Genomic DNA, 24,628 nt, shown 5'->3' with positions numbered 1-24,628 from the left:
CCATGCCTCAGTTGCAAGGCCTGTAAACATTCAAAGAAATGTATAGTGTTCAAATCAGGAGTAACAAAAAAGGATCGGGGGTTGGGTACCCCTTGCATGAAGAGAAGATCTTGTTATTTGCGGATGATGTCACACTGATACTGACTAACCTGGAGACTTCTATTCCTTCAGTCTTCAACTTAATTGACTTATTCATGAAATTTAGTTACTATTAATCCAACAAATTAAAGACAGAAGCATACGCCCTCAATCTTCCGCCCGAACGATTTTGAGTGGTGACCTAGACTCTGTGGTGAACATGAATTTCAACAATCTCCTAGGAGAATTGAAGACCCTGACGTTGAATTGGGACTACCAGTAGTGATATCCTGAACTGTTCGCCCGCGAACGGTTCACAGCGAACATAGCTTGTTTGTGGGCGAACACATGGCGATGTTCGATCCGCCCCTATGTGTCATCATTGTGGAAACTTTGACCCTTTATGTCACAGCCGCCTGACACATTAGAGCCAATCAACATCAGACACTCCCTCACAGACACTCCCAGCTACTCGGAATCCACCATTTTAGACTCATAACGACCTAGCTTTTTTAATGATAGGACGTGTTATGTTTTTGCTCCTGACATTCATAGGAAAAACATAGCTAGTGTATTTACAGTCCAGAAGGACTCCACTCATCTCTGCTGCAAGCACAGCACCCCAAAAAGCCCTTTTTAGGGCTATATTTCGTGCCGTTTTTTTTTTTATTTCTTTTTTTTTTTATTAGCATTTGCCTGGCTTTCAGCTGTGTGTTTAAGGCTCACAGCATATGCTGTGACTTCTGCCACCACTGATATCTCCCTAACAACATTAGTTTAAATTTAACTAACCCAAAAATATAATTATTTTTCTAGTGTAATTTTTTTTCATTTTCTATTAGGCCAGTGTCACACAGCATATACTCTGGTTCATTGCTCTGTGCCAGACAGCAGCCACCAGTGTTAATATCCGTTTATAACATTATTTTAAATTAAAAAAAAAAAAAAAATATTTCGCTAGTGTAATCTCATTACATTTACTATCATGCCTGTGTCTGTCAGGCTCACTCAGCATTAATATACCTCTTTTTTTTTTCAGTCTTTTGGTTAATTGGTCTGTGCCAGGCAGCCACCCAGCACTCATATCTATTTTTCTTTCACCTAAATTTTAATATAAAAAAAAAAAGTTTAAATTTGTTTGCTAGTGTAATCAAATCTAATTTTCTATCCGGCCTGTGTGTTTTGCTGACATAGAGAGCCTACTGTGTTTACTTGCTGCCCTCCCTAGTCTATGAGCCACGACTCATATGTGTTTAACCTTTTTTTAATTTCCCCCCCCCAAAAAAAATAATTTCAATCATTTTTCTAGTGTAATCTAATAGTATTTTCTATCAGGCGTGTGTGTATCCGACATACATAGCCTACTGTTTTTAATAGCTGCCATTCCAAGGCTATCAGCCACGACTCATATGTATGTGCTTAACCTTTTTCTTAAAATTTCCAAAAAAAAGTCTTTAAATCATTATGCTAGTGTAATCTAATTGTATTTTCTATCAGGCCTGTGTCTAACTGTATATCTGACTTACACAGCATACTGTTGTTATAATTGCTGCCCTACGTAGCAGCCAGCCAGTGCGACCATAGAGTCATAGAGTCATATGTGCATTGCACTTCTTAACATAATTTTAATATTAAAATCTAAAATTTTAAAATATTTTGCTGGTGTAATGTAACTTAATTTTCTATCAGTCCTGTGTTTTTGTCACTTACACAGCATACTGTGTTAAATTACTGCCCTACCTACCATCCACAACTCATATATGCCAGCCTGTCTGCCAGGCCCAAGTAGCCAATTAGTGGCACCAATCACAATTCTTGTAACAGTAATAAAAAAAAAAACATAATTTATGGACTGCAAATATTCAGTCTCCTAGGGCCATTGAATTTCATTTACCTCCTGCCTGCCACTGCCAGCCTTCTGTGCCAGGCCGTCTAGCCAACTATTTACACCAATCATAATTGTTGTCACAGTCAGACAGTATAGTTATTAATTTAAATAAAAAAATTTTTTAGTGTTGATCTTAACCCTCAGTTTGCTCTTGCCTTTGAATTGCACTTTTCTACAGCCTTCCAAGCCTGTGTGCCAGGCCTAATTAAAACATATTTACACCAATCATATTTGTTGTGACAGTATTCTAATAATTAAAAATTAAAATTTTTGGTAATAGTTGCTGTGATTTGAATCCTCAGTTTGCTGGTGCCATTGAATAGCACTTTTCTCCTGCCTTGCAGCCTGCTGTGAGCCAAGCCCACCTAGCCAATTGTTGTCAGCAATCATATTTCTGTTAACAGTATTGCAAAAATTTTCAATCATCACTGTTTAGACTGTCAGTAATCAGTCTCCTAGTGTCCTTGAATTGCATCTCCCTCCTGCCTGCCATCCTTTTGTGCCAGGCCGTCTTGCCAACTATTTACACCAATCCTAATTTTTTGTCACAGTATAGTTACTAATTAAAATTAAAAAAATCTTTATTGTTGATGATCTTAACCCTCAGTTTGCTCGTGCCTTTGAATTGCACTTTTCTACAGCCTTCCAAGCCTGTGTGCCAGGCCTACTTAAAAAATATTTACACCAATCATATTTATTGTGACAGTATTCTAATAATAAAAAATTAAAATTTTTGGTAATAGTTGCCGTGATTTGAATCGTCAGTTTGCTGGTGCCATTGAATAGCACTTTCCTCCTGCCTTGCAGCCTGCTGTGAGCCAGGCCTACCTAGCCAAATGTTGTCAGCAATCATATTTCTGTTAAAAGTATTGCAAAAATTTTCAATCATCACTGTTTAGACTGTCAGTAATCAGTCTCCTAGTGTCCTTGAATTGCATCTCCCTCCTGCCTGCCATCCTTTTGTGCCAGGCCGTCTTGCCAACTATTTACACCAATCCAAATATTTTCTCACAGTATAGTTACTAATTACAATTAAAAAAATAATTATTGTTGATGATCTTAACCCTCAGTTTGCTCGTGCCTTTGAATTGCACTTTTCTACAGCCTTCCAAGCCTGTGTGCCAGGCCTACTTAAAAAATATTTACACCAATCATATTTGTTGTGACAGTATTCTAATAATTAAAAATTAAAATTTTTGGTAATAGTTGCTGTGATTTGAATCCTCAGTTTGCTGGTGCCATTGAATAGCACTTTCCTCCTGCCTTGCAGCCTGCTGTGAGCCAGGCCCACCTAGCCAATTGTTGTCACCAATCATATTTCTGTTAACAGTATTGCAAAAATTGTCAATCATCACTGTTTAGACTGTCAGTAATCAGTCTCCTAGTGTCCTTGAATTGCATCTCCCTCCTGCCTGCCATCCTTTTGTGCCAGGCCGTCTTGCCAACTATTTACACTAATCCTAATTTTTTGTCACAGTATATTTACTAATTAAAATTAAAAAAATCTTTATTGTTGATGATCTTAACCCTCAGTTTGCTCGTGCCTTTGAATTGCACTTTTCTACAGCCTTCCAAGCCTGTTTGCCAGGCCTACTTAAAAAATATTTACACCAATCATATTTGTTGTGACAGTATTCTAATAATTAAAAATTAAAATTTTTGGTAATAGTTGCTGTGATTTGAATCGTCAGTTTGCTGGTGCCATTGAATAGCACTTTCCTCCTGCCTTGCAGCCTGCTGTGAGCCAGGCCTACCTAGCCAATTGTTGTCAGCAATCATATTTCTGTTAACAGTATTTCAAAAATTGTCAATCATCACTGTTTAGACTGTCAGTAATCAGTCTCCTAGTTTCCTTGAATTGCATCTCCCTCCTGCCTGCCATCCTTTTGTGCCAGGCCGTCTTGTCAACTATTTACACCAATCCAAATTTTTTGTCACAGTATAGTTACTAATTACAATTAAAAAAATCTTTATCGTTGATGATCTTAACCCTCAGTTTGCTCGTGCCTTTGAATTGCACTTTTCTACAGCCTTCCAAGCCTGTGTGCCAGGCGTACTTAAAAAATATTTACACCAATCATATTTGTTGTGACAGTATTCTAATAATTAAAAATTTAAATTTTTGGTAATAGTTGCTGTGATTTGAATCCTCAGTTTGCTGGTGCCATTGAATAGCACTTTCCTCCTGCCTTGCAGCCTGCTGTGAGCCAGGCCCACCTAGCCAATTGTTGTCACCAATCATATTTCTGTTAACAGTATTGCAAAAATTGTCAATCATCACTGTTTAGACTGTCAGTAGTCAGTCTCCTAGTGTCCTTGAATTGCATCTCCCTCCTGCCTGCCATCATTTTGTGCCAGGCCGTCTTGCCAACTATTTACACTAATCCTAATTTTTTGTCACAGTATATTTACTAATTAAAATTAAAAAAATCTTTATTGTTGATGATCTTAACCCTCAGTTTGCTCGTGCCTTTGAATTGCACTTTTCTACAGCCTTCCAAGCCTGTTTGCCAGGCCTACTTAAAAAATATTTACACCAATCATATTTGTTGTGACAGTATTCTAATAATTAAAAATTAAAATTTTTGGTAATAGTTGCTGTGATTTGAATCGTCAGTTTGCTGGTGCCATTGAATAGCACTTTCCTCCTGCCTTGCAGCCTGCTGTGAGCCAGGCCTACCTAGCCAATTGTTGTCAGCAATCATATTTCTGTTAACAGTATTTCAAAAATTGTCAATCATCACTGTTTAGACTGTCAGTAATCAGTCTCCTAGTTTCCTTGAATTGCATCTCCCTCCTGCCTGCCATCCTTTTGTGCCAGGCCATCTTGTCAACTATTTACACCAATCCAAATTTTTTGTCACAGTATAGTTACTAATTACAATTAAAAAAATCTTTATCGTTGATGATCTTAACCCTCAGTTTGCTCGTGCCTTTGAATTGCACTTTTCTACAGCCTTCCAAGCCTGTGTGCCAGGCCTACTTAAAAAATATTTACACCAATCATATTTGTTGTGACAGTATTCTAATAATTAAAAATTTAAATTTTTGGTAATAGTTGCTGTGATTTGAATCGTCAGTTTGCTGGTGCCATTGAAAAGCACTTTCCTCCTGCCTTGCAGCCTGCTGTGAGCCAGGCCCACCTAGCCAATTGTTGTCAGCAATCATATTTCTGTTAACAGTATTTAAAAATTGTCAATCATCACTGTTTAGACTGTCAGTAATCAGTCTCCTAGTGTCCTTGAATTGCATCTCCCTCCTGCCTGCCATCCTTTTGTGCCAGGCCGTCTTGCCAACTATTTACACCAATCCAAATTTTTTGTCACAGTATAGTTACTAATTACAATTAAAAAAATCTTTATTGTTGATGATCTTAACCCTCAGTTTGCTCGTGCCTTTGAATTGCACTTTTCTACAGCCTTCCAAGCCTGTCTGCCAGGCCTACTTAAAAAATATTTACACCAATCATATTTGTTGTGACAGTATTCTAACAATTAAAAATTAAATTTTTTGGTAATAGTTGCTGTGATTTGAATCGTCAGTTTGCTGGTGCCATTGAATAGCACTTTCCTCCTGCCTTGCAGCCTGCTGTGAGCCAGGCCCACCTAGCCAATTGTTGTCAGCAATCATATTTCTGTTAACAGTGTTGCAAAAATTGTCAATCATCACTGTTTAGACTGTCAGTAATCAGTCTCCTAGTTTCCTTGAATTGCATCTCCCTCCTGCCTGCCATCCTTTTGTGCCAGGCCGTCTTGTCAACTATTTACACCAATCCAAATTTTTTGTCACAGTATAGTTACTAATTACAATTAAAAAAATCTTTATTGTTGATGATCTTAATCCTCAGTTTGCTCGTGCCTTTGAATTTCACTTTTCTACAGCCTTCCAAGCCTGTGTGCCAGGCCTACTTAAAAAATATTTACACCAATCATATTTGTTGTGACAGTATTCTAATAATTAAAAATTAAAATTTTTGGTAATAGTTGCTGTGATTTGAATCGTCAGTTTGCTGGTGCCATTGAATAGCACTTTCCTCCTGCCTTGCAGCCTGCTGTGAGCCAGGCCCACCTAGCCAATTGTTGTCAGCAATCATATTTCTGTTAACAGTATTGCAAAAATTGTCAATCATCACTGTTTAGACTGTCAGTAATCAGTCTCCTAGTGTCCTTGAATTGCATCTCCCTCCTGCCTGCCATCCTTTTGTGCCAGGCCTTCTTGCCAACTATTTACACCAATCCAAATTTTTTGTCACAGTATAGTTACTAATTACAATTAAAAAAATCTTTATTGTTGATGATCTTAACCCTCAGTTTGCTCGTGCCTTTGAATTGCACTTTTCTACAGCCTTCCAAGCCTGTGTGCCAGGCCTACTTAAAAAATATTTACACAAATCATATTTGTTGTGACAGTATTCTAATAATTAAAAATTAAAATTTTTGGTAATAGTTGCTGTGATTTGAATCGTCAGTTTGCTGGTGCCATTGAATAGCACTTTCCTCCTGCCTTGCAGCCTGCTGTGAGCCAGGCCCACCTAGTCAATTGTTGTCAGCAATCATATTTCTGTTAACAGTATTGCAAAAATTGTCAATCATCACTGTTTAGACTGTCAGTAATCAGTCTCCTAGTTTCCTTGAATTGCATCTCCCTCCTGCCTGCCATCCTTTTGTGCCAGGCCTTCTTGCCAACTATTTACACCTATCCAAATTTTTTGTCACAGTATAGTTACTAATTACAATTAAAAAAATCTTTATTGTTGATGATCTTAATCCTCAGTTTGCTTGTGCCTTTGAATTTCACTTTTCTACAGCCTTCCAAGCCTGTGTGCCAGGCCTACTTAAAAAATATTTACACCAATCATATTTGTTGTGACAGTATTCTAATAATTAAAAATTAAAATTTTTGGTAATAGTTGCTGTGATTTGAATCGTCAGTTTGCTGGTGCCATTGAATAGCACTTTCCCCCTGCCTTGCAGCCTGCTGTGAGCCAGGCCCACCTAGCCAATTGTTGTCAGCAATCCTATTTCTGTTAACAGTATTGCAAAAATTTTCAATCATCACTGTTTAGACTGTCAGTAATCAGTCTCCTAGTGTCCTTGAATTGCATCTCCCTCCTGCCTGCCATCCTTTTGTGCCAGGCCGTCTTGCCAACTATATACACCAATCCTAATTTTTTGTCACAGTATAGTTACTAATTAAAATTAAAAAAATCTTTATTGTTGATGATCTTAACCCTCAGTTTGCTCGTGCCTTTGAATTGCACTTTTCTACAGCCTTCCAAGCCTGTGTGCCAGGCCTACTTAAAAAATATTTACACCAATCATATTTGTTGGGACAGTATTCTAATAATTAAAAATTAAAATTTTTGGTAATAGTTGCTGTGATTTGAATCGTCAGTTTGCTGGTGCCATTGAATAGCACTTTCCTCCTGCCTTGCAGCCTGCTGTGAGCCAGGCCTACCTAGCCAATTGTTGTCAGCAATCATATTTCTGTTAACAGTATTTAAAAAATTGTCAATCATCACTGTTTAGACTGTCAGTAATCAGTCTCCTAGTTTCCTTGAATTGCATCTCCCTCCTGCCTGCCATCCTCTTGTGCCAGGCCGTCTTGCCAACTATTTACACCAATCCTAATTTTTTGTCACAATATAGTTACTAATTAAAATTAAAAAAATCTTTATTGTTGATGATCTTAATACTCAGTTTGCTCGTGCTTTTGAATTTCACTTTTCTACAGCCTTCCAAGCCTGTGTGCCCGGCCTACTTAAAAAATATTTACACCAATCATATTTGTTGTGACAGTATTCTAATAATTAAAAATTAAAATTTTTGGTAATAGTTGCTGTGATTTGAATCCTCAGTTTGCTGGTGCCATTAAATAGCACTTTCCTCCTGCCTTGCAGCCTGCTGTGAGCCAGGCCCACCTAGCCAATTGTTGTCAGCAATCATATTTCTGTTAACAGTATTTCAAAAATTGTCAATCATCACTGTTTAGACTGTCAGTAATCAGTCTCCTAGTGTCCTTGAATTGCATCTCCCTCCTGCCTGCCATCCTTTTGTGCCAGGCCGTCTTGCCAACTATTTACACCAATCCAAATTTTTTGTCACAGTATAGTTACTAATTACAATTAAAAAAATCTTTATTGTTGATGATCTTAACCCTCAGTTTGCTCGTGCCTTTGAATTGCACTTTTCTACAGCCTTCCAAGCCTGTGTGCCAGGCCTACTTAAAAAATATTTACACCAATCATATTTGTTGTGACAGTATTCTAATAAATAAAAATAAAAATTTTTGGTAATAGTTGCTGTGATTTGAATCGTCAGTTTGCTGGTGCCATTGAATAGCACTTTCCTCCTGCCTTGCAGCCTGCTGTGAGCCAGGCCCACCTAGCCAATTGTTGTCAGCAATCATATTTCTGTTAACAGTATAGCAAAAATTGTCAATCATCACTGTTTAGACTGTCAGTAATCAGTCTCCTAGTTTCCTTGAATTGCATCTCCCTCCTGCCTGCCATCCTTTTGTGCCAGGCCGTCTTGCCAACTATTTACAACAATCCAAATATTTTCTCACAGTATAGTTACTAATTACAATTAAAAAAATCTTTATTGTTGATGATCTTAACCCTCAGTTTGCTCGTGCCTTTGAATTGCACTTTTCTACAGCCTTCCAAGCCTGTGTGCCAGGCCTACTTAAAAAATATTTACACCAATCATATTTGTTGGGACAGTATTCTAATAATTAAAAATTAAAATTTTTGGTAATAGTTGCTGTGATTTGAATCGTCAGTTTGCTGGTGCCATTGAATAGCACTTTCCTCCTGCCTTGCAGCCTGCTGTGAGCCAGGCCTACCTAGCCAATTGTTGTCAGCAATCATATTTCTGTTAACAGTATTTCAAAAATTGTCAATCATCACTGTTTAGACTGTCAGTAATCAGTCTCCTAGTTTCCTTGAATTGCATCTCCCTCCTGCCTGCCATCCTTTTGTGCCAGGCCGTCTTGCCAACTATTTACACCAATCCTAATTTTTTGTCACAATATAGTTACTAATTAAAATTAAAAAAATCTTTATTGTTGATGATCTTAATACTCAGTTTGCTCGTGCTTTTGAATTTCACTTTTCTACAGCCTTCCAAGCCTGTGTGCCCGGCCTACTTAAAAAATATTTACACCAATCATATTTGTTGGGACAGTATTCTAATAATTAAAAATTAAAATTTTTGGTAATAGTTGCTGTGATTTGAATCCTCAGTTTGCTGGTGCCATTAAATAGCACTTTCCTCCTGCCTTGCAGCCTGCTGTGAGCCAGGCCCACCTAGCCAATTGTTGTCAGCAATCATATTTCTGTTAACAGTATTTCAAAAAATGTCAATCATCACTGTTTAGACTGTCAGTAATCAGTCTCCTAGTGTCCTTGAATTGCATCTCCCTCCTGCCTGCCATCCTTTTGTGCCAGGCCGTCTTGCCAACTATTTACACCAATCCAAATTTTTTGTCACAGTATAGTTACTAATTACAATTAAAAAAATCTTTATTGTTGATGATCTTAACCCTCAGTTTGCTTGTGCCTTTGAATTGCACTTTTCTACAGCCTTCCAAGCCTGTGTGCCAGGCCTACTTAAAAAATATTTACACCAATCATATTTGTTGTGACAGTATTCTAATAAATAAAAATTAAAATTTTTGGTAATAGTTGCTGTGATTTGAATCGTCAGTTTGCTGGTGCCATTGAATAGCACTTTCCTCCTGCCTTGCAGCCTGCTGTGAGCCAGGCCCACCTAGCCAATTGTTGTCAGCAATCATATTTCTGTTAACAGTATAGCAAAAATTGTCAATCATCACTGTTTAGACTGTCAGTAATCAGTCTCCTAGTTTCCTTGAATTGCATCTCCCTCCTGCCTGCCATCCTTTTGTGCCAGGCCGTCTTGCCAACTATTTACAACAATCCACATTTTTTGTCACAGTATAGTTACTAATTACAATTAAAAAAATCTTTATTGTTGATGATCTTAATCCTCAGTTTGCTTGTGCCTTTGAATTTCACTTTTCTACAGCCTTCCAAGCCTGTGTGCCAGGCCTACTTAAAAAATATTTACACCAATCATATTTGTTGGGACAGTATTCTAATAATTAAAAATTAAAATTTTTGGTAATAGTTGCTGTGATTTGAATCCTCAGTTTGCTGGTGCCATTAAATAGCACTTTCCTCCTGCCTTGCAGCCTGCTGTGAGCCAGGCCCACCTAGCCAATTGTTGTCAGCAATCATATTTCTGTTAACAGTATTTCAAAAATTGTCAATCATCACTGTTTAGACTGTCAGTAATCAGTCTCCTAGTGTCCTTGAATTGCATCTCCCTCCTGCCTGCCATCCTTTTGTGCCAGGCCGTCTTGCCAACTATTTACACCAATCCAAATTTTTTGTCACAGTATAGTTACTAATTACAATTAAAAAAATCTTTATTGTTGATGATCTTAACCCTCAGTTTGCTCGTGCCTTTGAATTGCACTTTTCTACAGCCTTCCAAGCTTGTGTGCCAGGCCTACTTAAAAAATATTTACACCAATCATATTTGTTGGGACAGTATTCTAATAATTAAAAATTAAAATTTTTGGTAATAGTTGCTGTGATTTGAATCGTCAGTTTGCTGGTGCCATTGAATAGCACTTTCCTCCTGCCTTGCAGCCTGCTGTGAGCCAGGCCCACCTAGCCAATTGTTGTCAGCAATCATATTTCTGTTAACAGTATTGCAAAAATTGTCAATCATCACTGTTTAGACTGTCAGTAATCAGTCTCCTAGTGTCCTTGAATTGCATCTCCCTCTTGCCTGCCATCCTTTTGTGCCAGGCCTTCTTGCCAACTATTTACAACAATCCAAATTTTTTGTCACGGTATAGTTACTAATTACAATTAAAAAAATCTTTAATGTTGATGATCTTAACCCTCAGTTTGTTCGTGCCTTTGAATTGCACTTTTCTACAGCCTTCCAAGCCTGTGTGCCAGGCCTACTTAAAAAATATTTACACCAATCATATTTTTGTGACAGTATTCTAATAATTAAAAATTAAAATTTTTGGTAATAGTTGCTGTGATTTGAATCGTCAGTTTGCTGGTGCCATTGAATAGCACTTTCCTCCTGCCTTGCAGCCTGCTGTGAGCCAGGCCCACCTAGCCAATTGTTGTCAGCAATCATATTTCTGTTAACAGTATTGCAAAAATTGTCAATCATCACTGTTTAGACTGTCAGTAATCAGTCTCCTAGTTTCCTTGAATTGCATCTCCCTCCTGCCTGCCATCCTTTTGTGCCAGGCCGTCTTGCCAACTATTTACAACAATCCAAATTTTTTGTCACAGTATAGTTACTAATTACAATTAAAAAAATCTTTATTGTTGATGATCTTAATCCTCAGTTTGCTTGTGCCTTTGAATTTCACTTTTATACAGCCTTCCAAGCCTGTGTGCCAGGCCTACTTAAAAAATATTTACACCAATCATATTTGTTGTGACAGTATTCTAATAATTAAAAAATAAAATTTTTGGTAATAGTTGCTGTGATTTGAGTCGTCAGTTTGCTGGTGCCATTGAATAGCACTTTCCTCCTGCCTTTCAGCCTGCTGTGAGCCAGGCCCATCTAGCCAATTGTTGTCAGCAATCATATTTCTGTTAACAGTATTGCAAAAATTGTCAATCATCACTGTTTAGACTGTCAGTAATCAGTCTCCTAGTGTCCTTGAATTGCATCTCCCTCCTGCCTGCCATTCTTTTGTGCCAGGCCGTCTTGCCAACTATTTACACCAATCCAAATTTTTTATCACAATATAGTTACTAATTAAAATTAAAAAAATCTTTATTGTTGATGATCTTAATACTCAGTTTACTCGTGCTTTTGAATTGCACTTTTCTACAGCCTTCCAAGCCTGTGTGCCAGGCCTACTTAAAAAATATTTACACCAATCATATTTGTTGGGACAGTATTCTAATAATTAAAAATTAAAATTTTTGGTAATAGTTGCTGTGATTTGAATCCTCAGTTTGCTGGTGCCATTAAATAGCACTTTCCTCCTGCCTTGCAGCCTGCTGTGAGCCAGGCCCACCTAGCCAATTGTTGTCAGCAATCATATTTCTGTTAACAGTATTTCAAAAATTGTCAATCATCACTGTTTAGACTGTCAGTAATCAGTCTCCTAGTGTCCTTGAATTGCATCTCCCTCCTGCCTGCCATCCTTTTGTGCCAGGCCGTCTTGCCAACTATTTACACCAATCCAAATTTTTTGTCACAGTATAGTTACTAATTACAATTAAAAAAATCTTTATTGTTGATGATCTTAACCCTCAGTTTGCTCGTGCCTTTGAATTGCACTTTTCTACAGCCTTCCAAGCTTGTGTGCCAGGCCTACTTAAAAAATATTTACACCAATCATATTTGTTGGGACAGTATTCTAATAATTAAAAATTAAAATTTTTGGTAATAGTTGCTGTGATTTGAATCGTCAGTTTGCTGGTGCCATTGAATAGCACTTTCCTCCTGCCTTGCAGCCTGCTGTGAGCCAGGCCCACCTAGCCAATTGTTGTCAGCAATCATATTTCTGTTAACAGTATTGCAAAAATTGTCAATCATCACTGTTTAGACTGTCAGTAATCAGTCTCCTAGTGTCCTTGAATTGCATCTCCCTCTTGCCTGCCATCCTTTTGTGCCAGGCCTTCTTGCCAACTATTTACACCAATCCAAATTTTTTGTCACAGTATAGTTACTAATTACAATTAAAAAAATCTTTAATGTTGATGATCTTAACCCTCAGTTTGTTCGTGCCTTTGAATTGCACTTTTCTACAGCCTTCCAATCCTGTGTGCCAGGCCTACTTAAAAAATATTTACACCAATCGTATTTTTGTGACAGTATTCTAATAATTAAAAATTAAAATTTTTGGTAATAGTTGCTGTGATTTGAATCGTCAGTTTGCTGGTGCCATTGAATAGCACTTTCCTCCTGCCTTGCAGCCTGCTGTGAGCCAGGCCCACCTAGCCAATTGTTGTCAGCAATCATATTTCTGTTAACAGTATTGCAAAAATTGTCAATCATCACTGTTTAGACTGTCAGTAATCAGTCTCCTAGTTTCCTTGAATTGCATCTCCCTCCTGCCTGCCATCCTTTTGTGCCAGGCCGTCTTGCCAACTATTTACAACAATCCAAATTTTTTGTCACAGTATAGTTACTAATTACAATTAAAAAAATCTTTATTGTTGATGATCTTAATCCTCAGTTTGCTTGTGCCTTTGAATTTCACTTTTATACAGCCTTCCAAGCCTGTGTGCCAGGCCTACTTAAAAAATATTTACACCAATCATATTTGTTGTGACAGTATTCTAATAATTAAAAAATAAAATTTTTGGTAATAGTTGCTGTGATTTGAATCGTCAGTTTGCTGGTGCCATTGAATAGCACTTTCCTCCTGCCTTTCAGCCTGCTGTGAGCCAGGCCCACCTAGCCAATTGTTGTCAGCAATCATATTTCTGTTAACAGTATTGCAAAAATTGTCAATCATCACTGTTTAGACTGTCAGTAATCAGTCTCCTAGTGTCCTTGAATTGCATCTCCCTCCTGCCTGCCATCCTTTTGTGCCAGGCCGTCTTGCCAACTATTTACACCAATCCAAATTTTTTGTCACAATATAGTTACTAATTAAAATTAAAAAAATCTTTATTGTTGATGATCTTAATACTCAGTTTACTCATGCTTTTGAATTGCACTTTTCTACAGCCTTCCAAGCCTGTGTGCCAGGCCTACTTAAAAAATATTTACACCAATCATATTTGTTGGGACAGTATTCTAATAATTAAAAATTAAAATTTTTGGTAATAGTTGCTGTGATTTGAATCCTCAGTTTGCTGGTGCCATTAAATAGCACTTTCCTCCTGCCTTGCAGCCTGCTGTGAGCCAGGCCCACCTAGCCAATTGTTGTCAGCAATCATATTTCTGTTAACAGTATTTCAAAAATTGTCAATCATCACTGTTTAAACTGTCAGTAATCAGTCTCCTAGTGTCCTTGAATTGCATCTCCCTCCTGCCTGCCATCCTTTTGTGCCAGGCCTTCTTGCCAACTATTTACACCAATCCAAATTTTTTGTCACAGTATAGTTACTAATTACAATTAAAAAAATCTTTATTGTTGATGATCTTAACCCTCAGTTTGCTCGTGCCTTTGAATTGCACTTTTCTACAGCCTTCCAAGCTTGTGTGCCAGGCCTACTTAAAAAATATTTACACCAATCATATTTGTTGGGACAGTATTCTAATAATTAAAAATTAAAATTTTTCGTAATAGTTGCTGTGATTTGAATCGTCAGTTTGCTGGTGCCATTGAATAGCACTTTCCTCCTGCCTTGCAGCCTGCTGTGAGCCAGGCCCACCTAGCCAATTGTTGTCAGCAATCATATTTCTGTTAACAGTATTGCAAAAATTGTCAATCATCACTGTTTAGACTGTCAGTAATCAGTCTCCTAGTTTCCTTGAATTGCATCTCCCTCCTGCCTGCCATCCTTTTGTGCCAGGCCGTCTTGCCAACTATTTACAACAATCCAAATTTTTTGTCACAGTATAGTTACTAATTACAATTAAAAAAATCTTTATTGTTGATGATCTTAATCCTCAGTTTGCTTGTGCCTTTGAATTTCACTTTTATACAGCCTTCCAAGCCTGTGTGCCAGGCCTACTTAAAAAATATTTACACCAATCATATTTGTTGTGACAGTATTCTAATAATTAAAAAATAAAATTTTTGGTAATAGTTGCTGTGATTTGAATCGTCAGTTTGCTGGTGCCATTGAATAGCACTTTCCTCCTGCCTTTCAGCCTGCTGTGAGCCAGGCCCACCTAGCCAATTGTTGTCAGCAATCATATTTCTGTTAACAGTATTGCAAAAATTGTCAATCATCACTGTTTAGACTGTCAGTAATCAGTCTCCTAGTGTCCTTGAATTGCATCTCCCTCCTGCCTGCCATCCTTTTGTGCCAGGCCGTCTTGCCAACTATTTACACCAATCCAAATATTTTGTCACAGTATAGTTACTAATTACAATTAAAAAAATCTTTATTGTTGATGATCTTAACCCTCAGTTTGCTCGTGCCTTTGAATTGCACTTTTCTACAGCCTTCCAAGCCTGTGTGCCAGGCCTACTTAAAAAATATTTACACCAATCATATTTGTTGGGACAGTATTCTAATAATTAAAAATTAAAATTTTTGGTAATAGTTGCTGTGATTTGAATCCTCAGTTTGCTGGTGCCATTAAATAGCACTTTCCTCCTGCCTTGCAGCCTGCTGTGAGCCAGGCCCACCTAGCCAATTGTTGTCACCAATCGTATTTCTTTTAACAGTATTGCAAAAATTGTCAATCATCACTGTTTAGACTGTCAGTAATCAGTCTCCTAGTGTCCTTGAATTGCATCTCCCTCCTGCCTGCCATCCTTTTGTGCCAGGCCGTCTTGCCAACTATTTACACCAATCCTAATTTTTTGTCACAGTATAGTTACTAATTAAAATTAAAAAAATCTTTATTGTTGATGATCTTAACCCTCAGTTTGCTCGTACCTTTGAATTGCACTTTTCTACAGCCTTCCAAGCCTGTGTGCCAGGCCTACTTAAAAAATATTTACACCAATCATATTTGTTGTGACAGTATTCTAATAATTAAAATTAAAATTTTTGGTAATAGTTGCTGTGATTTGAATCCTCAGTTTGCTGGTGCCATTAAATAGCACTTTCCTCCTGCCTTGCAGCCTGCTGTGAGCCAGGCCCACCTAGCCAATTGTTGTCACCAATCGTATTTCTTTTAACAGTATTGCAAAAATTGTCAATCATCACTGTTTAGACTGTCAGTAATCAGTCTCCTAGTGTCCTTGAATTGCATCTCCCTCCTGCCTGCCATCCTTTTGTGCCAGGCCGTCTTGCCAACTATTTACACCAATCCTAATTTTTTGTCACAGTATAGTTACTAATTAAAATTAAAAAAATCTTTATTGTTGATGATCTTAACCCTCAGTTTGCTCGTACCTTTGAATTGCACTTTTCTACAGCCTTCCAAGCCTGTGTGCCAGGCCTACTTAAAAAATATTTACACCAATCATATTTGTTGTGACAGTATTCTAATAATTAAAATTAAAACTTTTGGTAATAGTTGCTGTGATTTGAATCGTCAGTTTGCTGGTGCCATTGAATAGCACTTTCCTCCTGCCTTGCAGCCTGCTGTGAGCCAGGCCTACCTAGCCAATTGTTGTCAGCAATCATATTTCTGTTAACAGTATTTCAAAAATTGTCAATCATCACTGTTTAGACTGTCAGTAATCAGTCTCCTAGTTTCCTTGAATTGCATCTCCCTCCTGCCTGCCATCCTTTTGTGCCAGGCCGTCTTGCCAACTATTTACACCAATCCAAATTTTTTGACACAATATGTTTGGTTGTTATATTTTGTAAGGGTAATCATGCAGGCCATATAGACCTCCACCGATAGGGTGAGTATGAGTAACAGCTATTAAAATGCGAAGGACATTACTAATTAACACAACATAGTTACCATGGGTCGCAGACCAAGAGCAGATGTCTTATTATTATATTTTGTATGGGTAATCATCCAGGCCGTATAGACCTCACCAAATAGGGGGAGTTACAGAGATTAAAGTGCTAAGAATGGTAGTACTTAAAACACAACCTCGTTAAAATAGGTAGCAGACCACATGTCTTATTATTATAATTTTTCAGGGTAATCTGGCAGGCCATATAGAACTCCCCCGATAGGGGGGGGGGGAACAGGGATTAAAGTGCTAAGAAAAGTACTAATTGACACAAGCTAGTTGGGTCCAAGAACGTATGTTTGATTATTAGAATTTATTAGGGTAATTATATATCTAACAAATCTATCTATTTCTCTTCTATTGATTCTATCTAACTATCAATCTATGTATATCTATCTATCCTATCTATCACTATCAATCTATCTTCTGTCCGGGATGTTTTGAGACAGCCACTTTGGGAATGTTAGTTGATTTAGACCCATTATGGCTTAAAAGCAGACTCTGCATCAACTATGTAATTTTCCATGGGAGTTTTGCCAGGGATCCCCCTCCAGCATGCAACAGTCCAGGTGTTAGTACCCTTGAAACAACTTTTCCATCACTATTGTGGCCAGAAAGAGTCCTTGCAGGTTTTAAAGTTCGCCTGCCTATTGAATTCAATGGTGGTTCGCGCGGTTTGCGCGTTCGCGAACAATACCAGAAGTTCGAGTCCGCGGTTCGTGAACCGAAAATTTTAGGTTCGCGACATCACTAACTACCAGGAGGTTTCGTGGCTTGACAGGGTAGCGACAGTTAAAATGTTGCTCCTGCCGAAGGCCCTTTACTTGTTCAGATGTCTTCCTCTCAAAACCCCTTATGGATATTTGCAACAAATCCATAGATTGTTCTTACACTATGTTTGGAAGAACAAAATACCTAGAATGGCATACAAAATTTTGCAAAGACCATTCTACAGTGGAGGTATTGCGTTCCCCAACATATACCTTTACTATGAAGCGGCAAGACTGTCTCACATTTCAGCATGGGGTGTGCTTGAAGAGAAGCCAGGTTGGCATAGACTTGAGGAACAGTCTCTAACTTCAGGAATTACCCTCAGGGATATAATCTGAGTTCCCAAACACATGAACTTGAGCAAAGAGATAACTAACCTCATGGTTCATCAAACCTATTTATTATGGCATGACCTGCGCCATTGTACGGCAATTTCCCCATATCCATCTCCAATTCATAGCATTGGCGGACTACTCTGGAGTGAGGGAAAGCACTCGATTTCGGATTTTTACCCTTCAGGAGAGCTGTCATTAGACTCAAAAGTTAGTGTATCCACAGAGAGTGGTTCTCAAGGGTCCAGATTTGAGGGTATGAGAGTCATGAGCCTCATTAGATATAGAGGCTTCCCTAGGTCAGCACTGAGGGAAAACACCAAATGGGAGGAGAGGTGGATACGTGGTAAAACCATGATCAGACCCTTATCCTTTCACTATGCGGCCCTTATTAAAGACCAAACTAGGGGTCTTCCTTGGCAAATGAAAGCTTGGTGTAGGGACCTTGAGGTGAGGATTTCGATGGAATATTTCTCTAGGGCAATTTCGCTCACGAAAAAGACTCTTCACTGTGTGACTGTGATGGAGACCTATGTCAAAGTGCTACTAAAGTGGCATAGGACACCAGTGAGACTATCCCTGAGCTATAAAACGTGCAATCTGCAGTGTTGGAGAAATTGTCAACAGTTGGGGTCTGATGTCCACATTTGGTGGTCATGCGACAAGATCAAACCACTCTGGAAGTATATTGAGCTTCTCATCCAAACACTAAATATTGATCTCTGTCTAACTCCGCAAATTCCACTATTTCATGTCTTCCCAAGCTCTGTTTCCATCCCAGTCAAGAAAATGCTAACCTATATCTTAGCAGCTATAAAGTTGTGTATTGCCAGAGCCTGGAAGCAAATAGAGCCTCCAACTCTGGTTGAAGTGTGTGACACGATCTGTCATTTTGGATCAATGGAAAGATATGTGGCTGGAGAAACCAACTCGCTAGAGTCATATTGGATAACCTGGCAGGAATGGCATGAGTGTCAGTAATTCCTGTTGGGCAAATTTTCTGCTTTCTTTTGTTCCTACCTTCCCCCTTTTTTTTCTTTTTTTTTTTCCTCTCTCTCTTCCCTAACCCTCCCAACTCCTTATATGTGTGCACCCCCCCAACCCCCCTGTATGTAAGATGGGCAGATAAGGTGCTCTGAATAACCTTATTAAACCCTTGGGTTCGATTAGCTATAGTTACTACCTTTGAGCCGACCCTATGTTCCTAAACTAGGTGCCCTTGATTTATATGCCCACCACTTCGGCTATATCTATATACAATTCTAACTCTAGATTATGATTCCAGTGTTATGTTAACCATGACCACAGACTCAGACCTTGGATGTAGCCCACTTTTGACTTCTTGTTTTAAAGTCCTGAGTTTATTGTTGGGTTGACGACCGGCGGCACTTTGGGTAGCCCGAGATATTCTTACACTACCTTCAATTAGAGATATCTGAGGTTCTGGTCTTAAGCTAAGATTCTTGATGCTGATCTATTTTTTCTATATTGCAATTATGTATATTTCCTCTTAATTGTTTGTATTTTGCTATTTGTACTTTAATAAAAATCTTGAAAATAAAAAAAATAAAAAAATAAATGATGTTTTTAGACGTACAGATTATAATGTAGTTTATCTCCTTGAATGTTTATCAGGGGCCCAATATGTAGGAGACTCGACAAGGCCTGTCAAGGATAGAATAAGAGAGCATATCAACTCAATAGAGAATATGGATTTGGATAGAAATAAGGAACTCCCCATTCCCAAACATTTTAAGAAGTGCAATAATGGCAATACTAAGCATTTAACTTACACTGTAATAGACAAAGTGAAACCCAATTGGAGAGGTTGTAATGTCCAAAAAGAGCTTAAAAAAATTAGAAGCAAAGTGGATTTTTGAGTTATTAAAACTAACACCTTATGGTCTGAATCTGGAGTTCAATTTGGGATGTTTCTTATGACTTAATTTATAAAATATTAATTTTTATAACTTTTTAAATTTTTATGAAAGATAATGTAGTCCTAGCCTTTAGCTCAGTACTATGTTTTTAAAAGATTAAAATAGAAAGAAAAAAATTAGGATCTTTCAGGGAATGTCTAAATACCTGGTCTTACATTAAGGTATATAATACAATTATCTACTGACTGCATTATATATATAAATAAATACATTTTACATTTATCTACTTTTTGTATATTGAAGGTGCTGGAATGTTTAGAATGTTGTAAATTAGATGAATTTATTGCACATTTATTACATATTCATGTCTATTATGTTTATTATATTTATAGTATTTATAACAATATGAAGTATTTTTTTTTCACAATTATCTTATGTTGTAATAATTTTATTTTGTAATTAGCACTCTTTTAAGCACATATGAAATATAAGAGCATTACCAATTTATATAGTTTATTCTTATGCTGTTATAGTAGGGCCGTTTACAAGTGTGTGACCTTGATTCATCCAATAGGAGTAATAGGTTAGATATAAAAGGGAGCACGTAGCCATGCCCCATTATGAGCTAGAAAAAGAAAGTAATTTGAAACGCATTGCTCATTCTTGCTTCCGTAGTGAAGCACATCTGTTATCCTGTTGATTTCCGGTGGGAGGAGCCACGCACTGCTCGTGGTAACAGCGTGCATGCTGAGGGCTCATATTGAACTTCTCCCTGCCATATGCCCGTTGTTGGAGTGGGACTACTTCCTAGGGCAACTGCACTAATCAGAAGTGCTAGTGGCGGAACTGTGGAACAAGCAAAGTGGCTCAGTTGCAAGAGCCGAATTCGGAAACACAAGCGAGGTGCAAGAATCGATCCTTCAAGACTGCCCAATTCGACCTGTCTTACAGAGAGGGGTGATGGCAGCAGAGCCCGAGAGATACAGAGGAGGGCATAGGAGATCGGAAGTGTACAGAGTGGGGCGGCGACCCCAGAGGCCGAGAACCGCGGAGGAGGTCGTGGGAGGCCAGAGCAATTTCAAAAGGTCAGGTGGCCAGTCAAGATGGAGCTGAAGCTCTGAGCCGGAGGTATTACCCTGCTGCAGGAACTGTAAGCCGCAAACCACACGGAGGGTCAGCGGCAGTTACAACATAACAGGTTGGCCAGCAGGTGGTTGAATGCCATGCTCCAGGTGACAGCTTCAGTCTGATATAGGAGCCGCAAGCAGCAAACCGCAAGTTGCATGAGGGTTGGAACGGTACCTATCATAGTACAGGTTACAAGCGGCCTAGCGGATGGTTGATTGCCACACTCTAGGTGTAGGATGAGTGCTAACACAGTAGAGCTCAACAGAGAATCAAGGCTACCGTGTAGAATATAAAACAAAGAAGTCCTGGTATATAAGGAAACCGAGATTGCAACAGGAATATCCAAAGGAACTGAGCAAGTATCTTAGAAGTGATTAAGATATTTTAACTGTGCACGAGTTTTCCTTTTTTTCTTTTTGCTGCACTATCTAAAAGTGTCACTAACTATATAGTGCATCATACTCTAAACTACATAAAATAATGGTTGCTAAACGTCCTACAAAAGGAACTCTCTATACCCTATAAAAAAAAAAAAAAAAAAAAAGAGAGAGAGAGAGAAAAAAAAAAAGGAGAAAGAGCATAAGCAGAAAAAATTCAGGAACTTTCTTCAAGGAATATTTCTTAAGTTCTAAGGCAATCACTTCAATTTGTGTGTCACTGATTCAAACCATAAGAGGACATAATAAGTGTTTAATAAGTGCGGTGACAATACGCATGGTTTAAGATAGGGCTGTGGTAGTCCGCATAGAACAAGCAAAGAAAAATATCTTGCCTTACAGTATAAATTGCTTTAATGTCCCTTTTATCTTTCTTTCTATTGTTGAATGTCATGTCATAAAAAGTTATTTACATTGATTGCTATGCTAGAAGAGGCCTGAAGGGGTCCAAAGGGTTTGCACATTATACTACATAAAACAGAGCCAAAGAAATATATATATATATATATCCTAGAAGGGTTTGCTATGAAATTCTCATAGTCTAGCAAATAAATTGCTATGTCTGCTGGGAATTGTAAATAATTTTCTATCAAGAACTTTATTGTTGCAAAAAACAGTATCTCTTCATTTTACTCTCTCACAATTAGTGGTTTAGCAAGGTAACTTTGGCCAATGGTCTTAGTTTAAATCATTTCCAGCTACAATTTATCTTCTAAGGCTAAAAGATATAAGGTTATATAGCTCTGTTAAGGACAGTGGGGAAATTCTAATTTTAAGTTCTGTTGATGCACGGAATATGATTTTTTGATTAATGTAAGGTTAATTTACGACCCTACTCAGAAACGTCACGGTTTATAATAGTCACATAGTTTTTTTTTTTTTCTTCTTTTTCTTTTCACACACACACACAGATCACTTTTGGTAGTTTTGTTTAATTCAATTTCTCACGTATATGGGTGTGTACTTCTACCCTGTACTAAATAGTTCATAATATTATCTTATCCTCACCTATACTAAATAGGGGGGAAAAAAAACAAAAAAAAACAAAAAAAAACACAGGTATATAAGTTTCACGGTTCACAGTACATGGATAAATATATCACTCATAATAAACACTATTCCCCGGCCATGCCCGCCAAACAAAAAGATAGAAGATTAAGAACATCTGAAACACATCTAGATAGTTCCTTAGAACTCACAACACCTAAAAATGATACTCAACCCTTGTTAGCTCAAATGTCTGAAATTTTTTTGCCTCAATTCGAAATGCTTAAAAATCAAATGGCAAACATAATTATAGAATTTAAACAATTCTCTACCCATCTTACTGAAGTGGAGGAGAGAGTGCCTAGTAATGAAGACATATTATATAAACAAGAAAAAAGCATAGCAGATAATAGCAAAATACTGACTACATTACAAGACAAAATACATAAATTAGAAGATCGTTCAAGACAAAATAATTTAAAAATTATTGGCCTCCCAGAGAATGAGGATTACCTAGACCTAATAACTTTTGCAAGCTCCACACTACCTCTCGCTCTGGGTATTTCCATTGATAAAGCCCCCATTGTAGTTGAAAGGGCACATCGATTAGGTACAAACAGAAGCAACATGCTAGAAAATCACAACAGACCTGTTTTAATAAAGTATTTAAGTTATCAAGATAAGATTAACATCTTAAGAGCGTATAGGAAACTAGGGATTTTTTTTTCTGGGCCAAGTAAAAATTTTGATGTTCCAAGATTATTCTAGTGAAACCTCAATGAAAAGAAAAGATCTGGCCCCATATTGCTCTAAACTAATCAATGCAGGGCTCAAGGCTAGATTAATGTACCCTGCCAGAATAATCTTGGAGGAATCAGGAGGAAATATCACTATAAATAATATAACCGAAGCTAGAGAAATTTGTAAAATGCGACAAATATCTTGAACACAATAAAGGTTGTCTTTGTTTTTTTCTGTATTCTATCTAGGACCTTTAAGCAAATGTTTCCGAGTTCGAAAATGTTTTTAATACTTAGGGAGTTTTATTGTTCTTTTCTTTTTTTTTTTTTTTCTCTCTCTTCCTTTTGCCTCCTTTTCTTTGCTTCTCTTTCTCTTGCACTCTCTACTACCCCCCTCCTCCCCCAAATATACATAAAGTTTAAATTGCATACTAGAGGGGTACTAATACACTTAGACAAATAAGATGAGGATGATTAAGTTCGTTTCATGGAATATAGGCGGGATCACGTCACCCAAAAAGAGGAAGTTAGTGATTAAGCATCTTGCCAAACTGAATCCTGATATAGCATGGGTGCAGGAAACACACCTCAAAAGTATTGAAGCTCAGAAACTTAAGTGTAAATGGGTTGGACAAGTTATAGCATCAGACTGTGCCGGGAGGAAAAGAGGGGTTGCTTTCCAAATTAGCAAGGATTTGGAATATAGAATTCATGATATACAATTAGATGTTAATAATAGATGGATTATCCTTAACATAGAAATTTTTAATGTAAAATATGTATTGTGCAATGTTTATGGCCCTAACACCTCAGACCAATTGTTTTGGAATGATATAATTGCAAGATTAATTCTGCACGAATCACCTAATGTAATACTTGCGGGCGACTTCAATTTAACCCCAATACCTTTATTGGATAGATTCCCTTATAGGCAGCGGGGTAGGTCAATACAGAATTCTAGATTGTTTTTTCAAATATGCAAGGAATTAAAACTTCACGACATATGGCGTATCCACCATCCTGCGGGTAAAAGCTTTACTTGCGAGTCACACGCGTACAGATCCTTCTCCCGTATTGTTTTTTTCTTAATTTCCAACGCCCTTTTAAGAGATGATGTGAGTGCAGAAATCGGTGAAATTATACTATCGGACCATGCTATATTAACTTTATCAGTAGGGAATAGAGGATGCCAGGGAAGCAACGGAAATAATTTTTATTTTCCAAAGTATATGATAAATGATAAAGCATTTCAAATGTGGATAAAGAGCAAGTGGCGTGAGTATTGTATAAATAATCAAGGTTATGCAAATAAATATGAGGTGTTCTGGGAGGCAGCAAAGGCCTTTTTAAGAGGGGAGATCAAATTATACATGGTCAACAAAAAAAAAAAAGACTAGAGCTCGGGAAAATCAATTGACAAAACGGTTTCGAGGGCATATCAAAACTATATAAACAATCCATTAAAAAAGTACTGGGACAAGTATCATAGTGCACATCAAGAAAGAGACCTATTTATGGCTGCAAAAAATATACAACAGGAAGCTAGAATGAGCGCCATTTACGGCGGACGCTATGGGAGATCTGTTAAATATTTGGCTAGGCTAGACAAAGCTAGGAATCAGAAGAATGTGATCGGGAATATTAGCTGGGGAGGTCAGAACTTCACCCAAACGAGTGATATTAGTAAGGTCTTCCTAGACTATTACAAGAACATATATGCTGCCAAAATTATAGATACAGAAGCAAGTAAGATATTCTGGGATAAGATTAAGTGTCCACAGATTACAGCAGAGCAAGCTAAGTCAATAAACGCTCCCATATCGTTAGC

This window comes from Bombina bombina, chromosome 6 (genome assembly GCF_027579735.1).
Source record: "Bombina bombina isolate aBomBom1 chromosome 6, aBomBom1.pri, whole genome shotgun sequence".
Lineage (NCBI taxonomy): Eukaryota > Metazoa > Chordata > Amphibia > Anura > Bombinatoridae > Bombina > Bombina bombina.
Note: the sequence above shows the minus strand (reverse complement) of the source record.